The sequence below is a fragment of the Cyclopterus lumpus genome, chromosome 16, assembly GCF_009769545.1.
Source record: "Cyclopterus lumpus isolate fCycLum1 chromosome 16, fCycLum1.pri, whole genome shotgun sequence".
Lineage (NCBI taxonomy): Eukaryota > Metazoa > Chordata > Actinopteri > Perciformes > Cyclopteridae > Cyclopterus > Cyclopterus lumpus.
The window spans coordinates 4,221,188-4,228,219 of NC_046981.1; positions in this window are offsets into that span (position 1 = coordinate 4,221,188).

The window sequence follows — 7,032 nt, forward strand, 5'->3', positions numbered from 1 at the left end:
AAAAAGCTATCATTAAAATGAATATCGCACGCGGGATTTAAATCAGCGTCGGCAACTGTGATGAAGAAATTGTGTAAAGCGCCAGAGGAAACTGGGGCGCACTTGAACAAAGGAATTGAGTTTCCAGTGCACCTGTAAGATTCCTCAACATGACGTCTGCCCTTCGGTGGGCCTGTCATGCGCGGCTCACGGGTGGCACGACCGTGGGAAGCGGTGGTTCCTGGTCCGACACGCATTCCTGTCCCTGAGTGCACACATGAACTCACACATCCAGACGAAATACACGCACACACACACACACACACACACAAAAAAAACACACAGAGACACACTCCCCCAGCCCGCCCACCTGGGCTGGATGACCCCCTAAACAGCTCCAATTACCAGGCACTGACAGACAGACAGATTAGGTCTGAACAAGGGTGCTGAAGCCATGCGCAGACAGACGGACGGACGGACGGACAGACAGACAGACAGACAGACAGACGGGTAAAAGGCCATGGAGAAGGACAGAGGGATGGGAGGGAAGGAGAATTCACAGGGGGAATTCTGTCATTTATTACAGTGAGTATGTTTACATGAAGCCTTCATCAGACCAAACCAAGGTGGAGATTAGTTTGCTCTTTCATCATGACTGAGGCTCCCTTGAGCCTCCCTCTACCTCCCCTTTGTGCACACACACACACACACACACACACACACACATACACACAGCAGCATTTCTTCTCTCTTGTGAAGGTGTTTTTTACTGACGTAGAGTGAAGGAAAAACACATTATCTGTATGTAATATTGAATGTGAACGAGAAGGTTTTTCGCGATGATTATTATTCAGAGAATTGAGACGTGTTTTTTCTGTGTTTCTTTTCTGTGTTTTGGCTTGTTTGGACGACAAAACGTCCTTTTAGTTTTTTTTCATGCTGCTCATGATGGAATTTTTTTTCTTTTTCTTCTCACAAATTAAGCCAGCATTTACGCAGCCGTGGATAAAGTGATGACAAAGCACACTGCGTGTTGTGTGATTTATGAGAGTGGGAGAAAGACTGCCCCTCTCACAAGGATTTGGGGGAAGCACGATTAAAACAGTGAGTTTATTGTTTGGAGAGCCTTACATGATAAAGCTGATCCCCCCCCCCCCTTGACAACACACACGCGCACACACACACACACACACACACACACACACACACACACAGATTCCTCACAGACAACCCTCCATGCAATCATCTGAGAGCCATTAGGCATTAGATCGTGTTGTCCCCAACGGGCCATGCTCACAACAGCATTGGCGGAGTTGTTAAGTGTAGTAATAGTTCACATGTGTGGCTTTGGTTTCTCTCAATGTTGCTTTCTTTGCCTTTCTGTCATTTCTTCTCTTTTTTTTACGGCGGTGATATTGAATGTTTTGCTTTGTTTTTCTGTCTCATTTCATTGGGCTGCTAAAAAAAGAAGGCAGGCTTCTAGAGTAGTGCTAGAGAGGACTGGTGGCTGCACACACACACACACACACACGCACACACACACACACGCACACACACGCACACACACACACACACACACACACACACACACACACACACACACCTCCCTCAACTGTTGATCGATCAGGAGTGATAAAGATCAGCGTCACCGAGCCGGTTAAATAAGGTTTTGGAAATGAAAACGTTTTTTTGCCCACTTATATCCAAACACACACATCTCTTCCTATCTCTCGCTCCATATTAATGTTATAATATTAATAATATAATGTCAGCTACTACGATCCACGAACCCCTTTAGACCGGAGCAGCTAACTCGAGGCCTAAAGTCTCATTTCATTGGATGAGTGGATGAGAACAGGGTGAGCCATCGAATATTTAAAGCCGTACTGTTAAATCATCATTTTGATGTAAATATACTCTGATATTATACATATATTTGGCATATCACGAAATAAATGGACAGATGACACAATTATTGTTTGAAATAATGACATGCTAACTGATTAGAGGTGTATTCAGAAGCCAGGACGAGAAATACAAACATTGTTAACAATAATTTGGGGTTACTGAAGGACGATGGCTCTATTTAAGGACACGGGAAGCACCTTAGCAGAAGATACAATGTGACTAACTTCCATTAACAATCACAAACGCACCCTTTGATGTGTGAAGACAGACGGTTCGAAAAGCAGTTCAAAATTAGTTTGGAGGTGTTTTCGAGAGCGTCTGGCCAAGAAAACACCGGCTCGGCAGGACGGTCTGATTAGAAACACATTTCTCTCTCCCGCTAAGTGGAAGATCGATAGAAAAACGAGAAATCCGAGGACGAGAGAAACCCGAAAGAAGCAGAAGGCCCGAGAAGGTGAATCAAAAGCGAGAGAGAGAGAAGCAGAACAAAAGAGTGGGAGAAAGAGAGAGAGAGAGAGAATTGAGTTTGTGTAACTTTGTCAGGGAGCCCCTTCAACAAGTTCAACAAGCAGACCTTTTTTTTTTTTTTTCTGAGCTGCTCATTGGATCCAGATGACGACTTCCTCCCTCGGTCCAGCTCCGTTCAGCCAGGAGACGCACACAAATCAGTGATTATTTGAATTAACTTTATGCATTTTAAGGTATGATACATGGACACATTGTAATGTACTTTACTCTGTTTAACTGATCTCAGACTCCGTGGCCAAAGGGCGATGGAAACAGCTGTGGAAATTGGATGTATCGCAAAACATTTGTTGAATTAAGCGCGTGCTTTTTTTTGTCTTGATTTCTTGTCTTTCTTGCATTGAGTAGTGATAATAAAAATTTAACAAAAGGCTTTACGAAACAAATATTGCTGCCTGAATGTGTGTTTTTGAAGTTTAATGAGCATTCAATCACTGTGTAAACGCTTTAAACAAGATATCCAGCGTAAGAGCTTACAGACACAGGGATGTGACGTGATGCGTTGGGAAATCGTGAGATTTACGACATAAAATAGACGTTTCGTGCAATTAGCTGAAGTCGTACATGTGTGGATGCATTTGATCCAGTTGCGACATCTTTTCATTTTCAACAGAACACAAAGATAATATGGGCGTATGCTTTTTTGTGTGTAGTCCAGTTGAGTTTCCATTTTGATTTGTTGTCTTCAGCATCAGTGAAGCAAATTGTTTTCTTCCCTTCATTGTTAGTGGCCTAAAGTCTTCATGTCATCCTGCCGTCTTTCTGTTGCCTTTTTATCTTTTTTTTTGTAGTGTTTTTTTTTTTTTAAGCTTCAGTTAAAAGATTGAGACGTCAATTATATCTGAAATCAGTCTGCGCCGCGTAATCGTTTCCACACATGCGAGTTTTAAGGGTATACACAGTAATTCATATGATATTCATAGACTAACTTAATAGGATTCCAACATGGCAGTAAGTATATGATGTTAATGACACATGCTCTTGTAAATGGAGAAACAAAAATGTAATCATCTAATTGATAAAGGCTGCTCGTGGCTAAATGAGCACAAAAAACCTTGTGCTGTTTTTTTTTTTGTTGCTTTTTATCAGCATTGCTGGAAACTAAGTCCAGGTTTTCCCCTCAGCGGCTCTTTAAGTGCTTGGTAAGTAAAAGTAGACCTGCGGCGGTCCAAACCTTTGTAAATAATGATCTTTCTCCGGTTGATGACTCAGACATCACTGCCAGTGTTTGACAGCGACATTAAACATTACTGTCACCACCACCAAAACCCTGTGTTACTGTAACAGATTGCTGAGTGATGCTATTTCAGTTTTACAACCATGTTTCTTATTAGTTTTGTTCTTTGCTGAACGTTATTCGTCACCATGAAGAAATACTATTCACGCTTTCCAATACTACCATTTAAAATGTTCGGTGTCACTTTATTTGCCAAATTTCACACATTTCCATCTCGCAGATGTAAACGAGTTTCTTGACTATTTTTGGTTGATACGTTGAGAAAATACATTTATTTGATCTCAAAGTTAGACAAATGAAAGGTTGGTTTTCCTTTTTTATATTTTATTCCATTCCACTTATTCTATTTAGGGGGGGGGGCACTGGAGACAATCCCAGCTGTATACACCGGTACATATATACACCAGTTTATCTCAGTTTATCTCTACGGGCATTTCAGAGTCCAATTAGCCCGAGCTGCATGTCTTTGGACTGTGGGAGAACCCGGAGAACCCGGAGAACCCGGAGAACCCGGAGAAGGTGCAAACTCCACACAGAAGGACCAACCGGGATCGAACCCGGTTCCCCCTATTTATATTTGACCTAATATACATCTAAAACCTTGTCGTGAATAGTTTGATAATGATTAGAATGACTTGAAATTGGAAAAAAAAAAACATTGCTGTTGCAGTTTTCGATTGTTTTACACATAATCACAATTACATTTATTTATTTAAATGAGGTTTTGTGAGACGTAACCTCCAACGCGAGAAACAATGTCATGAGGGGCAAGGTGATATAAATACTGTCCACTGTTTATCTGACATTGCACTAACTGCGGTTGGTTAGATACCCACCAACTTCACTATTTCTGCTTTGTTGCTATAAACCCTCGTGTTTGTCTTATTTGGGACGAAAAAGTGTGTTTGCGAAAGGGGCTGCAACTAGTCAGAGAGCTTAATTGAAGGTGAGTGTTGCTATCTGGGTTTGGCCAAAATAATGTGCATGGCCCCGGAGACTCGTGGGATGTCACACCCACTCCTTGGGCTTGGTTTCAGCTGCTTTGCATGTCTAAAACAAGCCCCTACATCTGTTTTTACTTTGGATTTTGTTTGCGGATTCAGTAAAAAAATATATATATAATGACATTGGCTTTTACTCATGGATCTCCTGGACTGAAACGGAGGAGGCTATTGGTTGAGCGAGGCAAAGGAAGGAGAGAAGAAGAAGAAGAAGAAGAAGAAGAAGAAGAAGAAGAAGAAGAAGAAGAAGAAGAAGAAGAAGAAGAAGAAGAAGAAGAAGAGCGTCTGGGACGAACACGGATTTGTGTTGGAGAGAAGGTCGTGAAAAAAAGACCAGTTTGTACAAAACACGTGCTTAAACAGAGAAGGATGGGATCTCCCCGAAAGTGGAAACATCCCGTCTCTGCCTCGTTCAACACATTGAGGTTTAGACACCGGACTACTTTCTCTACACTGTGTCATGCTCAGCAACTGACACCTACACAGGGTTGTTATTAAAAACCTCTATTCTGTATACCTCCAGGTGGGCGACATTTTACCTGATGCACACGCATTGAACGATTGGCTAAACCTCCTTCAGTCAAAGGAAAAAAAAGACTGTAACAAGGTTTGTGCACACAAAGATATACTTCACAGCCGCGTTAGTGTTCCAAACACTGTTTATTGGGTGACGGTCACTCCGGTCTCTGGCGCCTTCGTCCCTGCTGCCGCTTATATACGGAGAGCCCCCATTAGCCCCAGCTTAGGCCAATTAAGCCTCTTCCCGGTACCGTTCCCTGAACCCCCTCCCACCCTTCCCTCTGAGGCCAACCACGCCCCTGCCACCACAAGACATGAGCTGTTTATGATATGTAAGGTTTTTTATAAGAGATTTGACAGCAGACATATTCGTTGGTCATAGTACATAGCACAGGTGCAATTGATGGCATTTATAATGACTGCATTCCTTTCAGGTGAGCTAGGGGTGCTGGTATTGATGGATGACGTGTAAAGGTTTCATCGCTATGAGAATCTGATGTTGGGTTTGGACCAAATAAAAAAAAAACTGTTAACGGCAAAAGCTTTATGTTAAATAATGGCAACATGTGTTTCACGTTTAGTCAATAAAATAACCTCTCAGCTATCATTATTGGGTTCTGTAGGGTTCAAAAAAGGCAACGGGGTTAAAATGTTGGTCCCTCCACAAGAATATGCAATATTAAAAAGCCAAAGGGCCAAATGCTCTTTAGCATGGTTTGTTGATACGTCCGTGGACTTTTGTCTCGGAGGGAGAGAAGGTGAGGAGGGTGGAGCAATGACACACACACGCACTCACACACACACACACACACGTACACACACTTACACACTATGATGACTAAAGATAGAAGTCCTCACATGAGATGTGATTATGATGAGTAAGTGTTGAAAGTGAAGGCTGGCATACAGCATGTATACTGTGTGTACCCCCCTTGTGGATTTTCGAGTGTCCATCTGTGACAGAATCTGTGATAGGACACACACATACACACACACACACACACACACACACACACACACACACACACACAAAACAAAGTCCCAAACCGCAGGTGAGGAGAGAGTTGTTTGTTTGGCAGGGTTTAACTCCCTCCTACGTCTCTCACAGTCCTCCCTCCCTTCACATCGAGAAGAAGCAGCTTCTCTGGTCAACTCACTTATTTTTTCGTTTCCCCTCCCCTCTGACCGACGGTTCTTTCCCACCCATTTTGGTTGTTTTTTATCCTCTCCCCCTGTCTCGACCCAAAACTTTCACACGCAAGCAACAAAAAAAAAAAAACAATTCTGAGGAATGTCGGGAATGCGTCCGTTCCTGCAGCGTCATGTTGTTGTTGCACATATGACTGCAACCCCCAGAACCTTAAGAGTGTGAGTGTTTTTCCAGAGCCTTGAGACGGACGGATGGATAGACGGAGGCAGAGTGATGGATGAAGAAGTGGGACAGTGTTGACCCAGCCCTGAAAGGCTCAATGCTTAATCCAAAGGTAAACAACAAGGTGCCGACCCAGCGAGGAAAGTCCAGCGTTTTCCTGTGAAGCCCTCCAGCAGCACGCCGATTGACACCCACACACCCACAAACACTTCAGATGGACGGATAACGATTATATGATTAATATGTAGCACATAATAAAATACACGTGGTCCTGTAATGCAGCACTAATTCTCTTCATTCCTTATATATCGGCCTGTGGCCACGCAGCATTTTGTAACGATAAGATGTAGAGCTTTTAATGAAAAACATAGTTTTGTCAGCTATGGTATTTTTCAGTTTCTAAAATCTGCTCATTGCAGGTCTAATTAGTCCCAAAACCCAGAAATGCCTCAGACCTCCTCCTGCGTGGGATGGAGAGGAGACTTATCTCT